We start from the raw sequence: 23781 nt of genomic DNA on the forward strand, positions 1-23781 counted from the left end.
CTCCTAAAAAAAATACAGTAGTGAAACATAGTACAATGTTAAGTATAGGAGCAGCCAGGTTTCTGTCCCCTGACTTGTCTGAGAAAAGGAAAACTACCTTGCCAGTGGCCTCCCTGCATCCAGTCGCCGTGTCTGCACAACCAAATAATCGTGCAGGACAGAGTTTCTCCTAATAAGGTAGCACATGACGACGAGACTGACGAACATCAGAAACATTGGTACAAAAAATCCAGGGTACAGGTAGGGGAGATGCAAATAATCAGGCAGCGTTTCCTCCAGGGTTTCCGCAAACTCTGTTATGTTTGCGAAAGACAATGAATTAAGGGAATTAGTCACATACGAGATGCTGGAGAAATGAATGTCATCGAGAGACCGTAGAGGAAACACTCGATGGGAAATATTGGCCGAGAAAACCAGACGGATCCGGGACGGGTACGTTGTTATGTTAGTGGAGCGGATATAGCATGCTTCCGCTATGGCATAGTGACCAGTAACCCGTTGATAAGTGGTACCCTCCGGGCAGATGACCGATACATAGAATGACTGAGGTAAATAAAAATAATGCAGACCCTGAAAGTTCTTATGGAAAACAGGCGTTGGTGTTAGCTGCTTGTAGGGGCACAGGGAAAGAGCGTCAGACGCGTTCACGCGGGTGAGGGCGCTCTCGCATACCCCTCCCCGAACTGGAAGGAAGGCAAAGAGAGACGCAGAGCAATAGAATCGCCCGAAAACCGTCTCCCTGCAATACTGCAAGAGGGAGTAGCTACCCGTTGAATACAGAGCGAAATCCTTCGCGATTAGAACAAGAGACGGGGACGTGTCCAGGGCTAACACACTGTCCTTTGCTGAAAAAGGGAACGGGACAATTTCGTGTGCCTCAAACACGTCCGCCGTCTGAAATGGAACATGAATGATTATGGCATGAGGGGTGAGGCTGGACTCAAATCAAGGGGTAAAAATATTGACTCATGTCCGGGGTGAATAAGGGCGTTAGGCTATAATTTTGATACCCGATCTGGACAGTCGTTCTCAAATCGTGTAGAGGGAACAAGGCAGGTGTGACTCTACCGTGCGCTGCATCAACCATGTTGCTAATAACCTGCTGATTTGCCGTTGCGACGGAGTTAATGACGTTTTCCAATACATGCAAGGCCTGATCTAGTTGGAGGAACTGATTCACCTGGTCGATCTGTTTGACAACTATGTTGATAACCTCTACCATCTTATTTGTCTGCTCTTGCAGTTCCTCAATGTTAGTATGCAATTCCGCAAGTTTTCTACAATTGGCGTTGATCACCCTGCGATTTCGAGCAGCAAAGGAAAGTACATGAGCGTAGTGGTCCCGCAAATCGTGAACGTCCTCGTCGGTAGCCGTACCTAAAAGGAACTTTGAGGCGGACCCAACGATGGTGAGCAACCCCCTCTTTACCCGAGAGTGAACTGAGTGAAAACTATAATCCATGTTTACCTCATCAACTTTTCCCCGTAAGAACAGAATCCTATCCTCCAGTAGTTGAAAAAGAGTCAGAGAGTTGGTACTAGAAGGTGTCTTTGATTCCTTAATCTTGGTAGCCCGTATGGCGTCTGCCATGCCGAGTAGTTTTTCTGAGACTATCCTGATTGTGTCCGTGGTGTTGGTCAAGGAAGTATATGGATATTTTACGAGGAGCACATCTTCTATGAGGAAGACCTCTCCTATGTGTGCCGTGAGGGCACCAGGCTTCAGGTGGATGGGTGTTGTTGCAAGCAGGGAGCCGAGGGACAACAAGATGGTCAGAAAACGCAACATCATGATCTGAAAGTGGTGGGAATGAAGTATTTAAACCCGTGGTCTCAAGTTATAGCTATGGGTGTTGGGATTATCTTGTTGAACATTTGACTCTGAGGGGGAAGTACCAATATCAAGGTCCAAAGGTGAGGGAATTACTTTCAGACGATCACTGTGAACTTCTAGACTGACTCCACTATTCGACTCGAGAACCTCGAACCGATTTCCCCTGACATTCCGAACAACTCGGTAAGGACCCACAAATTTAGCCCCCAGTTTCGAACTCCTTTCCGCTTGCTTAATCATGACTGTGTCACCCTCTTTGAAATTCACCGGGACGGCCTGTTTGTGTTGTTTTGACATCATTTCAACCTTCGTAGCTCTTAACGTACACCTAACTTCTGAGTGTATCTTGGAAAACATATGCATCTGCTGTTGTGCGTACCTATCAATGTTGTAGAGAGGTTGTTGTGGGATTGTTAGGAAGTCGTACGGAAGACGTTTCTCCACCCCATATAAGATGTAGTAGGGAGACTTCCCCGTAGAGTCGTTTACCGACGTATTTATGGAAGTGCTTGGCGAATAGGTCAGCAACAGTCTTAGGGTCCGCCACCGTTTCCCCTGCATGCGATAACACTGGAGGGGGAGGGGGAGGAAACTTCCCAGAGATCTTACGAACTCTGTTAAAGACTTCTGTGAGTGTAGTTCTGGTAGTGATGGAAGAGAGATAAGCCTTCCAAGAAATTCGTTGAGCCTCCTTGAAAGTGCGTCGTGCTCGAGCACGCGCTCGCCGAAAAGCATCCAAACACTGGGGGTCCCCACGGTGACGACGAAGTTGAGAGAATGCAGCACGCTTCTCTTGAACAGTAGTAATGCAAGCGGCGTTCCACCAGGGAACAGGACGTTTAGGGAACTGGCCAGACGTCTTGGGGACGGATTGAAGGGCTGCAGAATGTAGGGCATCAGTGAAATAGGATGCAGCCTCGTCAGAAGTTCCAAAGTCAGCCAACGAACGAAGAGAGGAGCTAAGTTCCGTAAATCGCTGCCAGTCTGCTTTATCTAGACGCCAGCGAGAAAGGCGTGACTGTGGTACAGAATCAATGCGTCCGGTAAGACCCGCCAACGAAAATCAGGAAGAGAATTAAAAGTGCAAAGTGAAAGATCTATAGAGGTAAAAGTACCAGTCTGGCTATGATAATGTGTCACCTCCCCAGAGTTTAAATTTTCTAATCCCTGATCCTCAATAAAAGAAGCAACTAAAAGTCCGCGTGGGTTGGTAGCACCATCATCCCACAACGGATGGCGACCGTTAAATCCCCTAATAAAAGTAAAGGCGAGGAAAGTTCCTGCACCAGGTCGCCAAGATCGTGTCAGTCAACGGGAACACCAGGAGGGAGATAAAGGCTACATAATGTAGAAAATTTGCCCAAATAAACCTTAACAGCAACAGACTGCAACGTTGAGTGAAGCTGTAATGGGAAAGGGATATCACAGCGAACGAATATGGCGGTGCCACCATGGTGGCCCTGTCCAGGATTGGGGGTACTGTAAACGGCACGATACCCAGGAGGACTAGAGTGAGTGTAGTCTCCGGGCATTGTCTACTGTAAACAAAAGCAAGCAGGAGAGAGCCGAGATATCAATGCTCGGAGTTCCTCCCACGAGGCTCGTAGGCCTCTACAATTCCACTGTAGGAGTAGGAAGATGTCTATTTTCGAGTGCGCTCCAGGCGAGCCCCTGAAAGAGACTGCCTTTTACCCACCTGATTCGGTACAGTAATACGACGAGAAGAGGAGACTGGGACCCGAGAGAAGCCGGGTCGAGGGACCTCGAGCTTTCTCCCAACAAAGGAACCTGCGCCCCCTCCGGACGCCACACTACTAGAGCCAGACCGCACACCACTCCCCGAAGATACATGCTCGCGGGGAGGATTTCCAACACTATCTCCAAGGGATTCCTCAGTTTCCATATTCCGATCAGGAAAACCACTAGAAGCAACATAAACTGGAACAGAGGGGGTCTCAGTAGGCTCAATATGAGCTTCCGCATCTTCCTCCATAGGCTTATCCTGAGAGACCCCAGAATCATGTATACCTACAGTAATCTTAGTTGGCGGAACAGATTCAACTGAATCTGTAGAACCGCGATGTCGCTTCTTCATACCTCTGGCTGACTTTGGCGAAGCAATGTGAGGTGCATGTACATCAACATGCATCACCTGGGACGAGGCCGGAGAAGCCCCATCAGAACCTGGAGGTGACTCGACAGAATCGCAGGACAAAAGGGAAAATCTATTATGGGACGTAATAACAGTAGCTTCAAAGGGCCGGGAGGAAACCGTAAAAGACACTTGAGCAGCGGGCTGGGCAGAAGGGCGAGTGCCTAGCGATGAAGTGTACCAAGGCTGATAAACTAACTATTTGCAAGTTGCAAAATATCCTGTTCCAGGCGATATCGTGGGCATTGTCTGGAAGACAACTGGTGAGCATCCTGGCAATAGAAGCAATAAGCATCTGACTCACATTCCGCCGTAGAGTGTGAGCCTAATGCAGAACAATTACCACACCGAGAAGGCTCAGTGCAGTATTTCTTACCATGACCATACCCGTAACATGAAAAACACTGTAGAGGGCGATCAACAAAAGGCTTTACCCGAAGATGGACGGGGCCAATACTGACACGGTCAGGGAAGGTAGAACCAAAAAAGGTGAGAAGTATCATGTTAGCTGAACCCTTCATCTTGGACACCTTATGAGCAGAACTAGGGCACATCCCAAGTATTTCCTCCTCAGAGAACTCATAGAGGTCATGATTATATATACTGCCTTTACTATAATTGAAGGTATGGTGTGCTTTGACCGTTTCAAACATGTTGTCAGCAGGGCATGGTAGATGTTGCAGCATTTTAGCTTGATTAATATCTTTAGCCCTGACTAACACTCCTTCCCATACTTTTCAGATTCCCCTCAGGGATCGTGCTAATTTCTTTGGCGAGGTACCATGAATCATCATGAATGAAGTTGCCACGCCCATTCCTATAGTATGCAACAAACCAACGAGGGGAGGGACCTGGCTGTCCCTGGAGTTGGCTCTAACAAAGCGTCTTCGAAGAGGTTCGGGACATAGTCCATGTCACTGTCAGAAATATTGGAAGAGCGGAGAAGTTTCGCTTGAAATCCAGCACCTGCGATAGGCAGAGTCGCAACAGCATCACACGCCGACTGGGCTTCAGCGCTTGAAGCAAAGGTCACATAGCATCTGTTTGACTTTAAGTCTCCATCATAAATGAGACGGATACGAAGGACTGTGCCAAATGGCTTGAGTAAGGAGTGCAAGGCACGGTAGGAAAACGATGGATCGATATTCACCATCTGAAGTGCGTCCAGCTTGGAAGAGGGACGCACGTCAGAGTTACCCCCGGAAAGGGAGGCAGCCTTGTCAGACACACGTGGTCTTCTGTGTCGCACGGACTTGTTTTGGTCAGCCCCTCTAGGAGGTAGGGACTTTCCAGCGGCACCACCAGGAACGGTGAAAGGCTCCAAGGTGGCGACGAGAGAGGACCGTGTAGGGGTAATCGGGGACAGACGGACGTCAGGGAGAGAGGCAGGCCGAGGCAAGGGAAACTTACCCATACACAGGGGAGGAGTTTCACTCCCACACCCCCCCACCCACCACGGAGCCCAACAAGGGGAGGCTGAATGTTGGGGCCAGACCGCACCCAACAGCCCTAGGGGTAATGGGGAAGTATACGCATCTACTGCCAGGTGTTTAACGGCGGCCGCGGGACCGTTGCGACCGCCCACCCGGCAATGACCACTTGACCCTAGCCATCGCAAGACCAGCCGATTGATCCAGTGGGGCCACACTGAACCGCCCGTCTTACCACAACCCTCCCACCAAAGGAGCGTGTTGCCCACCGAGGGGAACTACACCCTGCCCCGCGGTGGACTCGACCCCCAGATGAGAGGGCACGGGGTGTATACGGGACGCCACGCACGGCAAACACGTGGGGAGACAGTAGCCCTGCCCTGGGTGGTAAAAGGGCAGGGCGGGCGAAGGTAACATCACCAGTAGGCCTCCTCTACCGGTGATGAGGCGGGAGCACTTGGTCCACGAGGCCAACGGACATCGAGCCCTATCGAGGTGGGCAAGCCACCACGGTAGGTGGTGCCGCCGACCTCGCTTCAAGCCCTGTCACCACGACAAGGTGACTCCCCTTCGACGGGGGGAGAGAGAGAGAGAGAGAGAGAGAGAGAGAGAGAGAGAGAGAGAGAGAGAGAGAGAGAGAGAGAGAGAGAGAGAGAGAGAGAGAAGAAACATTAACCCTAATAGATATTTTCAAGATTTGCCATGTAGGCAACTAACCCTTTTTCATTATTTATAGAATTATAATCATTAATCATATAATATCCTATACTCTAATATAATACGTGCTTCCTTTTATGAGTAAGTACTAAATGAAATCTGAAATTCAAAAGATTCTCTCTCTCTCTCTCTCTCTCTCTCTCTCTCTGTCTGTCTTTCTAGCTGGCTGGTTTGGTGCTCTCACGTGTAGTTGAACGTTGTTGTGAATTGTTTTGTTTTTTTGCTCTGTGTGTGTGTGTGTGTGTGTGTGTGTGTGTGTGTGTGTGTGTGTGTGTGTGTGTGTGTGTGTTGGGGGGGGGGGGGAATGGGAGGAAAGAAGTGACTGATCACCCCATGGAGAGAGAGAGAGAGAGAGAGAGAGAGAGAGAGAGAGAGAGAGAGAGAGAGAGAGAGAGAGAGAGAAGCCATTAACCCTAATAGATAATTTCAAGATTTGCCATATGGACAACCAACCCTTTATCATTATTTATAGAATTATAATCCTTAATTATATAATATCCTATACTTTAATATAATACATACTTCCTTTTATGAGTAAGTACTAATAAAAATATAATATATATATATATATATATATATATATATATATATATATATATATATATATATATATATATATATATATATATATATATATATATATATACCCTCGGTAGCCGGTGACTTTTGTCACACCATCTAGCAGTCCAGATTGAGAAAAGAATCCCATATTAGACTGGGTCTCCTTTGAACGGGGATTCTCCTATACCCACCATGAACCAGATGTATGGTTTTCGAAGGGGAGGTCAGGGTTAAGTACACCCAGGAAATGGGGGAGCTGTTCGCTGAAGTCTATTTCAACCATCAACCAGTATACCATGGCCTCAACCCTTGTAGGTTTGGTAGTTATGGGAGAGAGTCCACGTTGCGTGTTGCATAGGAGGTTCACGGAGTGAGTGGGTCTGGTATAGGGGCCACGTTTCTTTATTGAATAGAAGCTTTATGGGGGCGGCAGTTAGAATCAAGGATCAGAGAGAGAAAGGATATTGCGCTCCGACGTCATTGTTTTGACGTCACAGGGAACGATACGTCACGCCTGCCTCTCGTGGGCACTGGTGCCCAAAGCCATGGCGAAAGCATGGGAAAGCCCCTGCTATTACGTGATTTTCAATGCAGCAGAATATGAAACTAGTACAGAATGAAAGTTTTGTAATAGGCTGGAACATTTATGCACCAAATCTGGAAAATTAACCAAGAGAACAGCAAAAAAATGCTGAAGTTGAGCTGTCACAGATGCTGTATTTCGTCCATACTATACTATATGTGTGTTTCATATTTCCTTCTTGTATCCCTACCAAAATATCGGTGACTGAAACAGCAAGGAATGCCGTACCATTCTCTTACAATGATGCAAAAACTGGCCTAGCCTACTAATACATAATGTGACATGTCTCGATCACTAAATTTCCAGGAATTTGAATATTTTCAGCAGAACTCAACTGTAGTACGTATAGATTTATAAAACTATTACTACTTTTTCTAGACCCCCCCCCCCCCACAACATCAGAGAAAATAAAATATAAGGCAGCTGATTTAGTATGATACCCCTATAATTGGTGTGTCAAATTTGGTAGTATAATTATAAAGATGGTGCAACGTACGTACAGAGAATGTTAACTGTTAAACAGTTCATGTCACTATGAAAGTCTCTTGGCGCTCAAGACGGTTACGGTAAGGGTTAACCGTCATTTTTTCAGTCACTGTATAGGGATGAGCGAGTTCTGTGGTGCGTTGCGTTTGCCTGGGGAAGAATGGGTCTTCTCTTACAATTTCTTTGTTGATGTGTATATGTGCATATGTTGGGAAACAGTTAAGAACATAAGAACATAAGAACGCAGGAGTCTACAAGAGGCCGGTAGGCCTGTACTAGGCAGCTCCTTGTGCGATTTAATTGTAGCTTATAGTTTTGATGGACGTGAGTTCGGACTTGATCACCTCAGCAGTGGGGAGAGTAATATTACGGTCTGTTTTCCTAAACTACTAATATTCAACCACCAACCAATATTATGTTAAGTGACGAATGTCGTATTTCAGCCGGCAGAGGCAAGTTTGGCTCCTCCTTGGTATCGCAGTCCCTCCTGTTTTGTCTGAGGACCAATATATTAAGCTTTTCATTTAAATATATTATAACTTATGCCTAGCGTTCATAAATAAACTTCATATATTGTATCGCTCTTGTGTGTGTGTGTGTGTGTGTGTGTGTGTGTGTGTGTAATAGAGAGAGAGGATTTGAACGCGGGCGATTTATAAGACAATAATTACGGAGTCTAGCCTAGCCCACTCTTGGTTGTTGGGCGAGGAGGAAGTACCGTGTTTACTTCACGCTTACAGAAATATATGTCCTGACTTTTTTTGTAGTACTATGATAAAGAAGTAATAAGAATAGGAATAACTATGGCGCCAGGTAATTTATTACTCCTCCCTGTTTCTCTGCGTGAGGAAAGGCTTGGTGGAGGGCGTCTGGTGATGCAGGCCAGCTTCATGAAGCCGCCTCCTCTCCGTGTGCACTGCAACGTGGACTTGTATGTTTCTTGATATCTTGACTGCCGTCGTGAGAGGGTTCTGGGTGGCTGACTGAATGATGGAGTCGCCTTCTTGCCGGGTGGTGTGACGAGGGCCTCCACATCTTTTTGTATTTTCTAAACTTTCAGTCCCTTCATACCTCCTTTTCCATCGTTGGACTGTTCTTTTATTGATCTTCATCATCCCGGCTATTTTCTTTGTTGACATGTCAGCATCGGCAAAATCATCGACAGCTGTCTCCTTCCTGCCAGGAAGCGCCGCGGTCCCGTGTGCAAAATGGCGTCGTGTGCATTCAACCGCCAGTCACGGTCAAGCGAGCGTTTGTGAAGGCATGTTATTATATCATTATTTAGGATTATGAAAATGACACATAAATGAGTGATTTCATTTCAATTACAATGTTCTCATGATTTGACGGAAAATATATATGATTTACTTTCAATCTCTATATAACGAAGAACTTCTGTTGTCTAATTTCCAAGTGAACGATATTCTGCTTGTCAAAAAGTTTCGTCCGTTACTTGTAAAACGACGTGATTACATTTCTTTTTCTATTTAAAGTGTATATAGTTGATTATCAATACTAATTAGCATTAACAGTGATAGGATGTGCCTCAACATAAGGTTTGAAACGAATTTAAAAGCTTGCCATAATCTAGTTCGTGAACGAAAATAGACGATATAACTGTTCCTGCCTTGGGACGGACAGAGAGAGAGAGAGAGAGAGAGAGAGAGAGAGAGAGAGAGAGAGAGAGAGAGAGAGAGAGAGAGAGAGAGAGAGAGAGAGAGAGAAACATCCACAGATTCATTCATCCATCCATCCATCCATCCATCCAGCTAGACAGACAGACAGACACGAAGAATATTCATGTTCCTGTCAGCAAAAAAGTCACGCTACCGTTCTAGGGGTAACGTTTTGGAGGTGGGGGGGTCAGGGGTGGGGACGAAATAACGGTTCCCGCCATGGGACGGACAGAGAGAGAGAGAGAGAGAGAGAGAGAGAGAGAGAGAGAGAGAGAGAGAGAGAGAGAGAGAGAGAGAACATCCACAGGTTCAGCCAGCTAGACAGACAGACAGACAGACGGACAGACAGAATATTCATGTTCCTGTCAGCAAAAAAGTCACGCTACCGTTCTAGGGGTAACGTTTGGGGGTCGGGGGGGGGGGTCAGGGTTGGAGACAAAGTAACGGTTCCCGCCATGGGACGGACACACACACAGAGAGAGAGAGAGAGAGAGAGAGAGAGAGAGAGAGAGAGAGAGAGAGAGAATCCACAGATTCAGCCAGCCAGCTAGACAGACAGACAGACAGACAGACAGACAGAATATTCATGTTCCTGTCGGCAAAAAAGTCACGCTACCGTTCTAGGGGTAACGTTTGGGGGACTTTCTGGGACTGGAATGAGCGAGATAGGGAGCACGGACTGAGTTGAGCACCCCAAAATGCTCCTTTTCTCCCGGACTGAAAGTGAGCAACATACTTACACTAAGCAAGTGTATAGTTAATGTGGTTCAAGTGTAATGTGTACGGTGCTGATTGATTGAAAATACGAGCACGCAGTCATGAGATGTCCCTAGGAATTCCTTCAATTTTAGACATACCTACGCTACGCAAGTCTGCCATGAATGTGCTTTCGGTGCTAATTAAAATACGCTACTGCAGCCATGAGATATTCCGACGAATAACTTCGGGAGAAAAGGAGTAATTTTGGTTTCTCAGCTCAGTCCCTGCTCCCTATCTCGCTCATTCAAGTCCCACCCAAAAAATCGGACTTTCTGGGACTGGACTGAGTTGAGCACCTCAAAATGCTCATTTTCTCCCGGACTGAAAGTGAGATGTCCCTACCCGCTTGCCTCGTCCAGCGCCCGCGAGGTAAAGCGAGCCATCAGGTGCTGGTGCGTTACCCCCGCCGTTTACCCGCCACACGATTCATGACTGAGGGCCTCGTCCAGCGCTCGAGACGCAATGTTTACCCGCCACACACCAAATTCTATGTCGTATGAAGGGCCAGTGTCTCCTTGACTTGTCCGTTACTCCAGCCGTTTACCCGTCACTCGAGCAGTCGGTGACTACCTCGGCCAGCGCTCAAGAGGCAAAGCGAACCATAAAGGGCGAGCGACCTACCCCCGCCGATTACCCGCTGGCCTCGGCCAGAGCTCGCGAGGCCTGAGTCCGTTACTCCCGCCGTTTAACTGTCAGTGACTGCCTCGGCCAGCGCTCAAGAGGCAAAGCGAACCATTATTAAGGGAGAACGAGCTACCCCCGCCGATTATCAGCTTGCCTCGTCCAGCGCTCACGAGGCAAAACAAGCCATCAGGTGCTGGCGCGTTACCCCCGCCGTTTATCCGCCACACGATTCATGACCGAGGGCCCCGTCCAGCGCTCAAGAGCAAGCTAAGTTTACCCGCCCCACAGCAAATTGTATGTCGTAGGAAGGGCCAGCGTCTAGACTTGTGCTACAATTCCAAAAGTCTTGGGAAAATTCTTCCCACTTGTAGGGAACATAGCCAGCTTGTCGTAGTAGCCAGCACACGACTTAATAAATGACACTGGATCACCCAGCACCACCATACGAGGCTGAGGCAGGCGCCTCCTCGTTGCCGCGGACGGCAGGACTGTGACTCCTTCCTTCCTGTGCACGCCTGTCCCCGGAGTTTGTTGGTGAGTTTTCGTGGCTTGGAGGAGAACGAGGTAGCGAAGGCACAGGCGCGGGGTGACCGCTGTCAACCAAATGTAACGGGCTTGTCGGGGGGCGTTTAAAGGGCGTTGATTAAGATTTCAGCTTCCTTAAGGCGAATTATATTCGTAGCCTATATGTACAAGAAGCGTCGGAGCGAGAGCGACTGTCGTTGTGTGTCAGTCGGACTCTCGTGAAGGAGTGACGAGTTACAGGTTGGAAAATAATTGTTACAATTGGTCACGTATGTCAAGGTGACCTCTGCGCACCATCGGAGTGCGAAGTATACAAAACTGAGACGGTAAACACTGACGGACGACATTCCTATAAGGTGGCGTGATCTATCTGTCGTGGGTTTTTTCCATTGACAATTGTATGCCTAATTCGTGGTGATATTAAATAATAATAATACATTGATATCCTACTATAACAGGTTGCGTGACGAAACCTCCAGCCTTGTTTGGGAGAAGTCTTAACGGATCGCAGTGAGGATGCTGCTCTGCCGCCAACAACACTCTGACCGGTACGTAAGTCGTTTGCGAACGATTCGGTACGGCACATCAGCATCTGGGTGTTCTCTACTAGGGAGGGGAGAGCCTGAACCTGTTTGTCGAGGCACTCCCGAGTTCCCTCTGCACGGGTCCATCTTCTAGCCCAGCCCGCGAACGAGCGGGGAGCGAATCTCTCGAAAATTCAATGGTGACCATCCCGATGCAGGCCGTACGCGGTATCGTTGGTCATCCAGCCGGGATTCTGCCTTAGAGGCTTTCAGGCATAATCACACGGACGAAGCCTCGCTCCACTGGCCGATCGACCAAGAGCGGAACCATATGTCCGGACCTGCCGTCCCACTCGTACTGTATCAACGACACAACTGCCAACAGTAGGGTAAAAAAAAGGGGCTGAGTGGCCACGCGCTTCACTTGACTCCCTCGCTGTCTCGGACGGACGTATTTTACCCTCACAGATATATCGTACTCAAATAGATTTGGTATCAATGGCTTCATAAAGACTTGTACTAGAACATGCGCAAATAAAAACAGAGGAAAATAAACAATACAGACTCGTTTCTAGTCTCCGTATTGAGTTTTGTATACAGTATATTGTAAGTACTAACTCTTCTCCACTCGCTAGCTCGAAATTATGCGGGCTAACATTTTAAGCCGAATATATGTGTCGAAGCGGAATTTAGTGAGGATTCATATGGTATCCTCAAAATCTTCACACGCCTCATAGTTCCCGAGTTACATCAAGAAAACTGTATTTTTATATTATTTCCCGATGCATTTATCAACCTGCTAGTTGTATTAGTAGTAGTAATATTCGTGGGAGTAGTAGTAGTAGTCGTAATAGTAGTTGTACTAGTGATAGTAGCAATAGTGGCAACACCGGTAGCACTTGACGAGTGCACCCTACAACTCCAGCGACAAAGTTGCTCGTGACCGTTCGGAGGGGCCCTCTGGCGCGAAATTTCGAGATTGAGGGGTACGGCTAGTCGGCGGCTGGGCCGAGCCTAATGGGCTTTCCGGTTCTGGCTCGCGCATGCGGCCATCGCGGGCATCGAAACCCCGTGCGGGACGGACCCTGAAAACGGTAGAATATATAGTGGGGAAACGAAGGTTGAGCGAAAAGCGGGAGTAACTCACCACAACCCGCTCGAGCTTCTCCGCGCTAATAAGGCTTGGCATCGCTCGCTTCTACCTGGCAATCCTGATTCTCAGGTCGATTTGATGTGACACCCTCGTCTCTTCCGCACAACCCCCTCTCTTTTATGAGAAGCTTCTCGGCATTAGCTGCGGCTCTTCGTGGCGGCGCACGTTTATACCGTGTTTTCCAATGCGATCAGCCTTCAATGCAGCGACCCCTCTCTCTCTCTAGGCGATGGTAACTCCACTCTCCGTGCGATAACGCATCCCGAAGGTGATGCCGCCGCACGCAATGTCGTCGGTTGGAACCCTAGTCTTCACACTGACGCAGCTTCTATCGAGCGGTCGGTTGGAACGAAGTACTCCACTCTCGCGGGCGACGACGGGTGACGGTGTGCTGGGGCTGAAGCTGCGACTCCTCGTGATACATGGCAAATAACGCGGAAAGAATGAAATATGGGCAAAAAAACTCAGAATATACAAAAGCGTGGTTCCTAGGAATTGGTGGACGGGGACCACCTGGAGTGGAGTATGTGATGCAGTATGAGACTCCTGAAGGCCTAACTAATTGCGGGCTGATGATACACATGTTTATGCAAAATTTTTACGCAAAGAAAGATAATTTATGGGTACAAAATTCATACAAATGCGTGGTTCCCAAAACATTGGTGGACGGGGACCACCAGGAGTGTAGTCCGTGATACGAGACTCAAGAAGGATTGACAGATTGAGGGCATATGGTCGTTTCTAATGAGTGGACAGACCAACTATTTGCATGATTGTAACAAACCACATTTTCTGGTAGGGCTCTGGGGCTTTCCCCACCAGAGCAAGGGACTGTGTAACCTTGTCGAGGTGTACCAGCTTCACGACTACCTTGTGGCTGCTCGGGATATGGAAAGATACCTGTAACCTTCGGGGAGCTATAGCCACAAGGATGATCACCAATGAGCAATTCCGCCCCGCGGGCTAAGGCTGGCATTGCACACTTCCTTTGATTTGATGTTAATACCCTTGTCTTGCCCGCAGGCCGCACGCAATGTCGTCAGTTAGAAACCTGTCGTCGACTCATGCATCGGCTTCGTGTGTTAAGATAGAGTATCCATGCTTCGGCTTTGTCAGCGTGAACGCCGCCAACGCCTCCTCCTCTGGAACTAGATGGCGTCATGCTGGCATCGACCGCATTGGGGAGTTTCGCCTGTTGCTACTAGCGGGCGTTCCCTTAAGGCCATGACTGGTTACCGGCCGCGTCACGTCCCTGCCGGGCGCAGTGACATGGAGCTTATGAACACACCCAAAATAATCCCCGCGCTGTGGCTAGACAGCGTAGGGGCGCGTCTCCCGGTTGGCGGATGGGAGGGCCCTAATAAAGGGTGCATCTTTATGCCGTGGACCAACCTAGCCTACATGAGAAGGAACACTGACTACAAACCGCCTACCTTGCATGTGTAGGATAATATTTTACTCTGCAATATGTTGACAGTTTTTCTTTCTTACAGCTTACAGGGTAAGTAATTAACCAACAAGAATCATGGCTTCAGAGTCGACTGTGGACGATTCTTGCGAGGACAAGACGTTCAGTGTCAAGGAATATGTTTCTTTACAAAAGAGGGCGAAGCTGACCTTATCCTCCGAGGAGGAAGAGGTAATGAAATCCTTTACTGAAAGTCTGAAAAAACGACCGAAGGTGACGGCTCTTGGATTGGGAGTTCCATGTGAGTAAACACACACACACACATATGGGCTACTTCTCATTCAACGTCTAACTCTGTATCTCGCTCGTCTTTACCTACGGTTCTCTTTTCTTGCAGCTGGCAGCCAAATCACTGCAGAGGAGCCCGATCCATGTGGCAAAGACTCAACTGAAGGTAGAATATGGGCTATGTTGTATGAATCGAAAACATATGAATATCGTATATGCAGGAATGTTTATGTGATAAATTTCCTTTCTCAACAGAATCCACCTCTGGAACGAGTGAAGGAAGTCGTGCCTCAAGGAGGATCACGCCAGGTGAAGTGGATGTAATTGCCTCTACAACTGGAATTATTCCAGAGGATATCATGAAAAAAATAGATGAATCTCGGAAGTTACAAGAACTTGATGAAGAGATATTCGGGAAGGGTGGGAAACCCCCAACTCTGAACGAAATCGACTCCTTCTTCTCAAAGAAAATCAAAGTCCACGAGAGGGCTATAATCAAGTTACAAGAGAAGCAAGGAGTGTGCATAGAGGTGGCACAGGACTTTTGGGAGTCTGTGAGGAAGGCACAGGCCGTCAAATTAAAGAAACGCATTGGCAAACACGGGGCTCGACCAAGAGTGAAGACGGCCATGAGCAGGCATCCGTGAGTATTTTTCGGTACACAAAGTTTGATCAGTTGCTGCGAAAATGTTGGGACTGACATTATTATAATCCATGCATATACACTCACTCACATGTCTCTTCTTTACAGAAAGCCATGTCCAATGGGCGGGTGCACTGGCAAATCCCTGAACCTGAATCGCCACCTGGCCAATTGCCACCGGTATCTAAGCAAGTCGGATCGATCAAAAGTGCTGGAAAAGCACAGACAGTTGACAAAGCTTCAGCGCAGTGCAGCTTTAACTGTCAAGCCGAAGCCTTCCCCAAGGAAGCGCAGAATCAATCGATACCGTCTGAGAAAGTGCAGCGTCTGCGACAAGATAGTCAAGCGACTTGACGTTCAAGTTATGAGTGTTCACCTCCTGAAACGTAGGACTGAGGAATATGGAAGGATAATGAGAGACTCACAACCTCTCTCTGATGAGGAAGAGAGAGAGGCAACTGTGGCCGTCTCCAGTGGAGATGTCACGGTCACGGTCTGTGATGGTATCAAGGATTTTATAGAACACTTTGAAATCTACATGAGAGCTTACACACCCCTTGTCCGTGGATCTTTGACAGCTGAACTTCGCATGGTCAAAGATGTGTTAAATTACGCTGTTGGGGATGAGACATTGGGTGCCATTAGTGGTGGCACAGTATGCAATTACATTGCAACCATGGATAACACTGACGGCTTTCTACAGAGAAAAATGGTTTCATGCTCGGCCAATTACGCCCGAAAGCATGTGGCAGCATGCACCCGGGCTGTTGAGTTCATGGCGATTTCTAGTGATAAGCTCTACAGGATCAGTCATGAAGAGAAACTAGACATCGTCAAACGTCTAAAGAGCATTAACAGTGAGTATTCACCAATTTGGTATATGTATATGCTTGTATTGTTCTCTGGCGGAAATGGTGCGCTGCTAATGGATCATTTTGTCTTTAAACAGATAAGTATCGTAAGGACGAGAAGATACAGGTTATTCAGCAGAGGAAGAAGAAGGAGTCTGAGAACATTGATCTGGTGGATATACAAGCGTTGCTCCAGGCTCCTTATCTGAACGCTATTCTTGACTCAGCAGTCGCCTGCCTAGACGATGAAACCTGCAGGCCGCGCACGATCTCAGACTTCACCGATTTGCGGGACGTGCTGACCACCTTCATGCTGGTAACGTCACTTCGACGACTGATGGAATTTACAGAATTCAGGCTGTCGGAGTACATCGGCATGGAGAGGGATGGGGATGGCTATGTCATTCGCATAGCTCGGCACAAAACCGCTGCGCTAGGTGAGAATCTACTATAATGATGTTGATGTTGAATGAGAGACAAATCCATTTTTATATATGTGTAACCCTTTGATCTTTTCTTTCAGGACCCTCGCTCGTATTTCTCGAGGAGAGAAGAAGGCCCTTGACGCATATGTAAAGTATTTTCGGCCACTGGCTGTCTCCTGCCGGGAGCCGGAATGCTTGGTCTTCCCGACGAGGCAGCCCTACCCAAGAAAGCAGTGCTGCAACAAAATAAGCGTTTCCAATCTAGGAAAGACTGTGAAGCGCATTGCTGTAAAGTGTGGACTGGGAGGGAAGGTCACCTCGATAATTATCCGCCGTTCACACATTTCGGCCGTGTTTGAGGAGGTTGAGGACGAAAAAACGCGGCTCAAGGTGGCAAACCTGGCTGGCCACTCTCTGCAGACCGCATTGAGATATTACGATTTTAGTGATAAGATCAAACCAGGCAGGAGCGTGGTTGAGATGCTCAAAAAGATGAGGACCGAGAGACAAGCGGCTCTTCAACATGAAGCTCTTCAGCCTGAGGAGAGAGGCAGCGACACAGATGATATGCTGGCTCCAGAAGCCATCCAGCAGGAGGAGTCTACTAGACATGAAATTGAAATTCAACCTCATCCTGAGGCTGAATTGGAGTGAGTATAAGCCGAACTGGTTTCATGATATGAGTTATCAAAACCTGAAATTGTTTCTAAGTTCATTCTCCATTTCAGGAGCGTCATCTCTGGGTCCTGCGCCACCGGCTTTCCGGAAGACGTCAGTGTGTTGACGTCTCTGCCGGGAACCATTGCTTCAACGTCCTCTAAAGCCTTCACTGGTGCGTCGTCGCTGCCGAGCACAGTAGTCGTGAAACTAACCAGCAGGCTCGAGACATTGTCATCGACTGAGAAGGAGCGGGTCGCTGAGCAGGAGGTATCTGCTGGACATGAAACTGAACCTCAACCTCATCCTGAGGCTGAATTGGAGTATAAGCCGAACTGGTTTCATGATATGAGGTAAAACCTGAAATTGTTTCTAAGTTCACTCTCCATTTCAGGAGCGTCATCTCTGGGTCATCCGCCACCGGGTTTCCGGAAGACGTCAGTGTGTTGACGTCTCTGCCGGGAACCATTGCTTCAACGTCCTCCAAAGCCTTCAGTGTTGTGTCGTCGGTGCCGAGTACAGCAGCCGCAAAACTCGCCAGCAGGCTTGAGACAGTGGCAACGCCTAAGAAGAAGCGGAACACTGCACAGACCTACCGGGACATACAACAGGCTATCAAAGCCTGTGACAGGAGGAAAGGAAAGGGTCTACACATCGTAATCTGGAAGGAAGTGAGGCAGTACATGTTGGAAAGAGATCCCATATACGAAAGCTGGACTACTGCCAATATCAAGGATAAATTCAAGTATCTTGACCGTCAGAAAAAAGCTTTCACCCAAAAAATGTATCCAAAGAAAAAGTAATAAATAGGCTTCTTTGGAATAAATACATATCTTTCCAAGGAAATAGGTTTTATTTTCCTCAGCATGCATCTCAATCATCAGGTAGGTTAGGTTAGGTTAGGTAGTGTTACTAATCCATTTTTTACCCACAGCCCTGGCACGGCTCTGGGGCTTTCCCCACCAGAGCATGGGACTGGTAACCTTGTCGTGGTGTGCCAGCTTAGCTACTATGTGTGCTGCTCGGGATATGGAAAGATATCCTGTAACCTTCGGGGAGCTATAGCCACATGGATGCTACTAATACCAGTCCCACCAAAAAAAAGGCTGGAAGTTTCGTCACGTACCCCGATGGCGAAACCCTCCAAGTCGAGCCTTAGCTTAGCTATAGCCACATGGATGCTACTAATACCAGTCCCACCAAAAAAAAAGGCTGGAGGTTTCGTCACGTACACCGATGGCGAAACCCTCCAAGTCGAGCATTTGCTTAGCTATAGCCACATGGATGCTACTAATACCAGTCCCACCAAAAAAAAAAATTCGGATCACTATACAGGCTGGAGGTTTCATCACGTACTCTGATGGCTAAACTATCCAAGTCGAGCACTTTGTAAGTCGTGAAGAACAGATTTCATGTGTGTCAAAACAGAACAAGTCCTCAAAAGCAGAAGCGCTAAGACTATGTAGAGTGAGTTGACATTGCCTGTGCCTGGAGCCTTGATTTAACGACAGGTGATCCAGCGTCATTTGGTAAGCCGTATGCTTGTTATTACGACAAGCTAGATATGTTCCTTGCAAGACTTGCAAGTGGGCGGGCACCATCAAACATTACAAGCGAAGCACAATATATAGGGACGCGTCACCCACTCATACGCATCTATATAGTTAATGTTCTTTAGCTGTTATGTTGTCGGTGCTAATTAAAATACGCTACCGCAATCATGAGATATCCCTAGGAATAGCTTCGGGAGAAAAGGAGCATTTTTGGGCGCTCAACTCAGTCCGTGCTCAATATCTCGCTCATTCCAGTCCTAGAAAGTCCGATTTTCTTGGTGGGACTGTAATGAGCTAGATATGGAGCACGGATGGAGCTGAGCACCCAAAAATGCTCCTTTTCTCTCGAAGTTGTTCGTAGGAATATCTCATGGCTGCGGTAGCGTATTTTAATTAGCTCTGAAAGCATATTAATGGCAGACTTGCGTAGCGTAGATATGTCTAAAATTGAAGGAATTACTAGGGATATCTCATGACTGAGAGTTCGTACTTTCAGTCAATCAGCACTGTACACATTACAGTTGAACCACAGTATGTTGCTCACGTTCAGTCTGGGAGAAAAGGAGCATTTTGGGGTGCTCAGCTCAATTCGTGCTCCCTATCTCGCTCATTCCAGTCCCACCAAGAAAATCGGACTTTGTAAGACTGGAATGAGCGAGATAGGGAGCACGGACTGAGTTGAGCACCTCAAAATGCTCCTTTTCTCCCGGACTGATCGTGGGCAACATACCTACACTACGCAAGTGTATAGTTAATGTGATTCAACTATAATGTGTACGGTGCTAATTAATTAAAAATACGAGCACGCAGTCATGAGATGTCCCTAGGAATATCTTCAATTTTAGACATTCCTACGCTACGCAAGTGGATTGTTAATGTGGTTCAACTGTAATGTCTGAGGGTACTAATTAATTTAATATACGCTACCCCAGTCATGAGATGTCCCTAGGAATTCCTTCAACTTTAGACATACCGACGCTACACAAATCTACAATTAATGTGTTTTCGGTGCTAATTAAAATACGCTACCGCAGTCATGAAATATCTCTAAGAATAGCTTCGGAAGAAAAGGAGCATTTTGGGGTGCTCAACTCAGTCCGTGGTCCCTATCTCGCTCATTCCAGTCCTAGAGAGTCCGATTTTCTTGGTGGGACTGGAATGAGCGAGATAGGGAACACGGACGGAGCTGAGCACCCAAAAATGCTCCTTTTCCTTCTAAGCTATTCGTAGGGATATCTCATGACCGCGGTAGCGTATTTTAATTAGCACCAAAAGCATATTAATGGCAGACTTGCGTAGCGTAGGTATGTTTAAAATTGAATTAGACATCTCATGACTCAGTATTTTCAATTAATTAGCACCCGATTTGAACCATTATACACTTGCGTAATGTAGCTATGTGAAACATTTCAGTCCGGGAGAAAGGGCATTTTGGGGTGCTCAGCTCAATTCGTGTTTTATCTCGCTCATTCCAGTCCCACCACGAAAATCGGACTTTTTCTAGGACTGGAATGAGCGAGATAGGGAGCACGGACTGAGTTGAGCACCCCAGAATGCTCCTTTTCTCCCGGACTGAACGTGAGGAGCATACCTACACTACGCAAGTGTATATTTAATGTGGTTCAACTGTAATGTGTACGGTGTTAATTAATTGAAAATACGAGCACGTAGTCATGAGATGTCCCTAGGAATATCTTAAATTTTAGACATTCCTAAGCTACGCAAGTGTATGGTTAATGTGGTTCAGCTCTAATGCCTGTGGGCTCTAATTAATTTAAAATACGCTACCCCACTCATGAGATGTCCCAAGGAATTCCTTCATCTATTATAGACATACCTACGCTACGCAAGTCTACAATTAATGTGTTTTCGGTGCAAATTAAAATACGCTACCGCAGTTATGAGATATCCCTTGGAATAGGTTCGGGAGAAAGGAGCATTTTGGGGTGCTCTACTCAGTCCGTCCTCCCTATCTCGCTCATTCCAGACCTAGAAAGTCCGATTTTCGTGGTGGGACTGGAATGAGCGAGATAGGGAGCACGGATGGAGGTGAGCACCCCAAAATGCTCCTTTTCTTCCTAAGCTATTCGTAGGGATATCTCATGACCGCGGTAGCGTATTTTAATTAGCACCAAAAGCATATTAATGCTCAGATTTCAGTCCGGGAGAAAAGAGCATTTTGGGTGCTCAGCTCAATTCGTGCTCCTATCTCGCTCATTCCAGTCCCACCACGGAAATTGGACTTTCTAGGACTTGAATGAGCAAGATAGGGAGCACGGACTGAGTTGAGCACCCCAAAATATTCCTTTTCTCCCGGACTGAACGTGAGCAACATACCACTACGCAAGTGTACATTTAATGTGGTTCAACTGTAATGTGTACGGTCCTAATTAATTGAGAATACGAGCACGCAGTCATGAGATGTCCCTAGGAATATCTTCAATTTTAGACATTCCTACGCTACGAAAGTGTATAGTTAATGTGCTTTGACTGCAATGTTTGTCGATGCTAGTGAATTGAAATTACACAAACGGAGTCATGAGATATCCAGAAAAACCTTCAAGAGTGATCGGGTCAAATGCCTACTAAGAGAGGCATTTGGCTAGGCAGCCTTCCCGTGCAGTGGGCGTAAGGATACGCTTCTGGGTGTATTGTTTCCCACATTCTACTTACTACCAAGGTGAGTCACCTTTCCGGATGAATCCCACACTCCTTCCATTCATAGTTCTTTGCTCCAGTCTGTGCATCAAGGATATGCTTCTGGGCGGATTTTTTCCCACATTCTACTTCCAGAGTCACCCTTTTGGATGAATCCCACATTCCTTACATTCATAGTTCTTTACTCCCTGTGTTGTGCATCAAGGCTATTCTTCTGGGTGGATTGCTTCCCGCATTTCTTTCATAGTTTTTTACCCTAATGTGTGTCAGGGTGTAAGGGTAACTACTCTTTGGTGGAATTCCCGCACTCCTTACATCCATTGTTCTCTCCAGACGTAAGTGTAAGGGTGTGTGCATGAAGGGTACTCTTCTGGATGACTGTTTCCCATTATTTTTGCATTCATAGTTTTTTACCCCCATGTGTGTTAGGGTGTGTGTAGGTAGTGTAAATACTTTTCCGGATGAGTTCCGACGCTCCTTACATTCATGGTTCTCTACAGTAGTGTGTGTAAGGGTGTGTGCATCAAGGATGAACGTTTTCCCCCATTCCTTACCTTCATAGTTTTTTACCCCCATGTGTGTTAGGGTGGGTGTAGGTGCTTTTTCTGCGCCTCCTGCCCTGCTAATTCTTTCTCATTTGGGGATGGCGGTGCGTGTGCTGCTATAATGACGCTTGAAATGCTTCCTAAGAAGCATATTGTGAAATTCAATCTCTTATCCCTACCAAGAGGCGGAATTAGGAGGTTGTTAAGCGCAAAAATATGTTATTAAGTATCTTTCCGATCATGCTGGTATGCTATCTTGCCTTAATCATGCATATTTTTTTGTTTTTTTTGAGGTGGGGTAAAATGTGCCACTTTTTTGGGACTACATGCTCCCTCACCACCTTCAAACCCTCCTAACTTCTAAATTAGGTCGTGCTCAGTATGTTTTCGGTGCACCATCTGATTGCTCTCAACGAGGAGATTACGACACGCTGTTCGGGAACCTTCTAGCAGTGATTGGTCTGGGTGCGACTTTTAGACTCAGTCCGAAGGTGGGACAGGTAAGATGTACCATCCTCCTAAGTAATTTCATAGAAAAAATGGGACTGTGCCATGCTCATGTTCCCTATCAAAACTGAGCATCCGCTTTTTGCCGTGAAATATCAGTTGGGGGGCTTGAGAGTCACCGGAATTGAGTTTAGAACGTCAAACTCCACCGTATGCTATTGTCTGGGGCTTGAGCGAGCATTCCTTCTTGGTGAGCACGGCTGAGCACCCTACTGCTCCCTATCTCGAACTGAGCAAAAGTCGATAGAAGGGCCAAAAAAAACTTTAAAATGAAGGTAGACGGTTGTCCTTCCATAATTTGATTCGTTACGTCAAGGTTGCACACATATCTGAAATCCAGATGGAAAGGTTAAGAGATGTTACTTTTATTGAGGTCAGTGTTTTTCGAGAAAAGTTGAAAAATTGATTAAGTCGAGTGAGGAGGGTCTTCTTGGACCTTTTGCCACAAGTGCTCTTTTGGGGTAAAATTAAAACGCCGCTTACAGTCGACTCGTGTCGACGTCAGCGAGCTGCCCTCCGAATCTCAGGGGCGTAGCTTGTCTAGTTTTCGAGTTGTAGGTATGCGGGTAAAACTAACCTGTCCGAAAGTGGGCTCATGTTCCTTAGCGTTACCTCGAATAACTTTTTGGCCAGTGAAGCTAGAGGGGTGAAACTACGACCAATCGCCTCGTCTCCGGCCGGCCTATCCGTCTATGGGTGTCCGGCGGAGGTAACCCGACTGAGCAAAATTTTCACCAAAAAAGTGGAATATTTTACCCGGGTAAAATCTAACTAGTCCCGCGACGGTCTAAACCCAACTCACGTTCCCTTTTTATGGGTGAACAATCCAACGCTTGGTGAATTCTGCTTCACAATGATAGGAAGAGCCGACATCGAAGGATCAAAAAGCGACGTCGCTATGAACGCTTGGCCGCCACAAGCCAGTTATCCCTGTGGTAACTTTTCTGACACCTCTTGCTTAAAACTCATAAAGTCAAAAGGATCGATAGGCCCTGCTTTCGCAGTCCGTATTCGTACTGAAAATCAGGATCAAGCCAGCATTTGCCCTTTTGCTCTACGCGAGGTTTCTGTCCACGCTGAACTGGCCTTAGGACACCTGCGTTATCGTTTGGCAGATGTACCGCCCCAGTCAAACTCCCCACCTGATAATGTCCTCGGAGCGGATCGCGGCGGACGCGGACGCCCGGTCAGGCTAACGCAAGGCCGAAACCTAGCGCGCCCT

At 47.2% G+C, this 23781-nt stretch overlaps 1 long non-coding RNA gene across 1 annotated transcript; it reads left to right on the forward strand.

Moving 5' to 3' along the window:
- Window positions 1-15623: 15623 nt before the first annotated feature.
- LOC126990348 (uncharacterized) lies at window positions 15624-17267 on the forward strand. The gene is made up of 3 exons (XR_007744239.1): window positions 15624-16220; window positions 16313-16651; window positions 16738-17267. It is a non-coding gene; the product is annotated as an uncharacterized LOC126990348 (long non-coding RNA).
- The last annotated feature ends 6514 nt before the right edge of the window (window positions 17268-23781 follow it).

The sequence above is a fragment of the Eriocheir sinensis genome, unplaced genomic scaffold, assembly GCF_024679095.1.
Source record: "Eriocheir sinensis breed Jianghai 21 unplaced genomic scaffold, ASM2467909v1 Scaffold1575, whole genome shotgun sequence".
NCBI classification, from domain to species: domain Eukaryota; kingdom Metazoa; phylum Arthropoda; class Malacostraca; order Decapoda; family Varunidae; genus Eriocheir; species Eriocheir sinensis.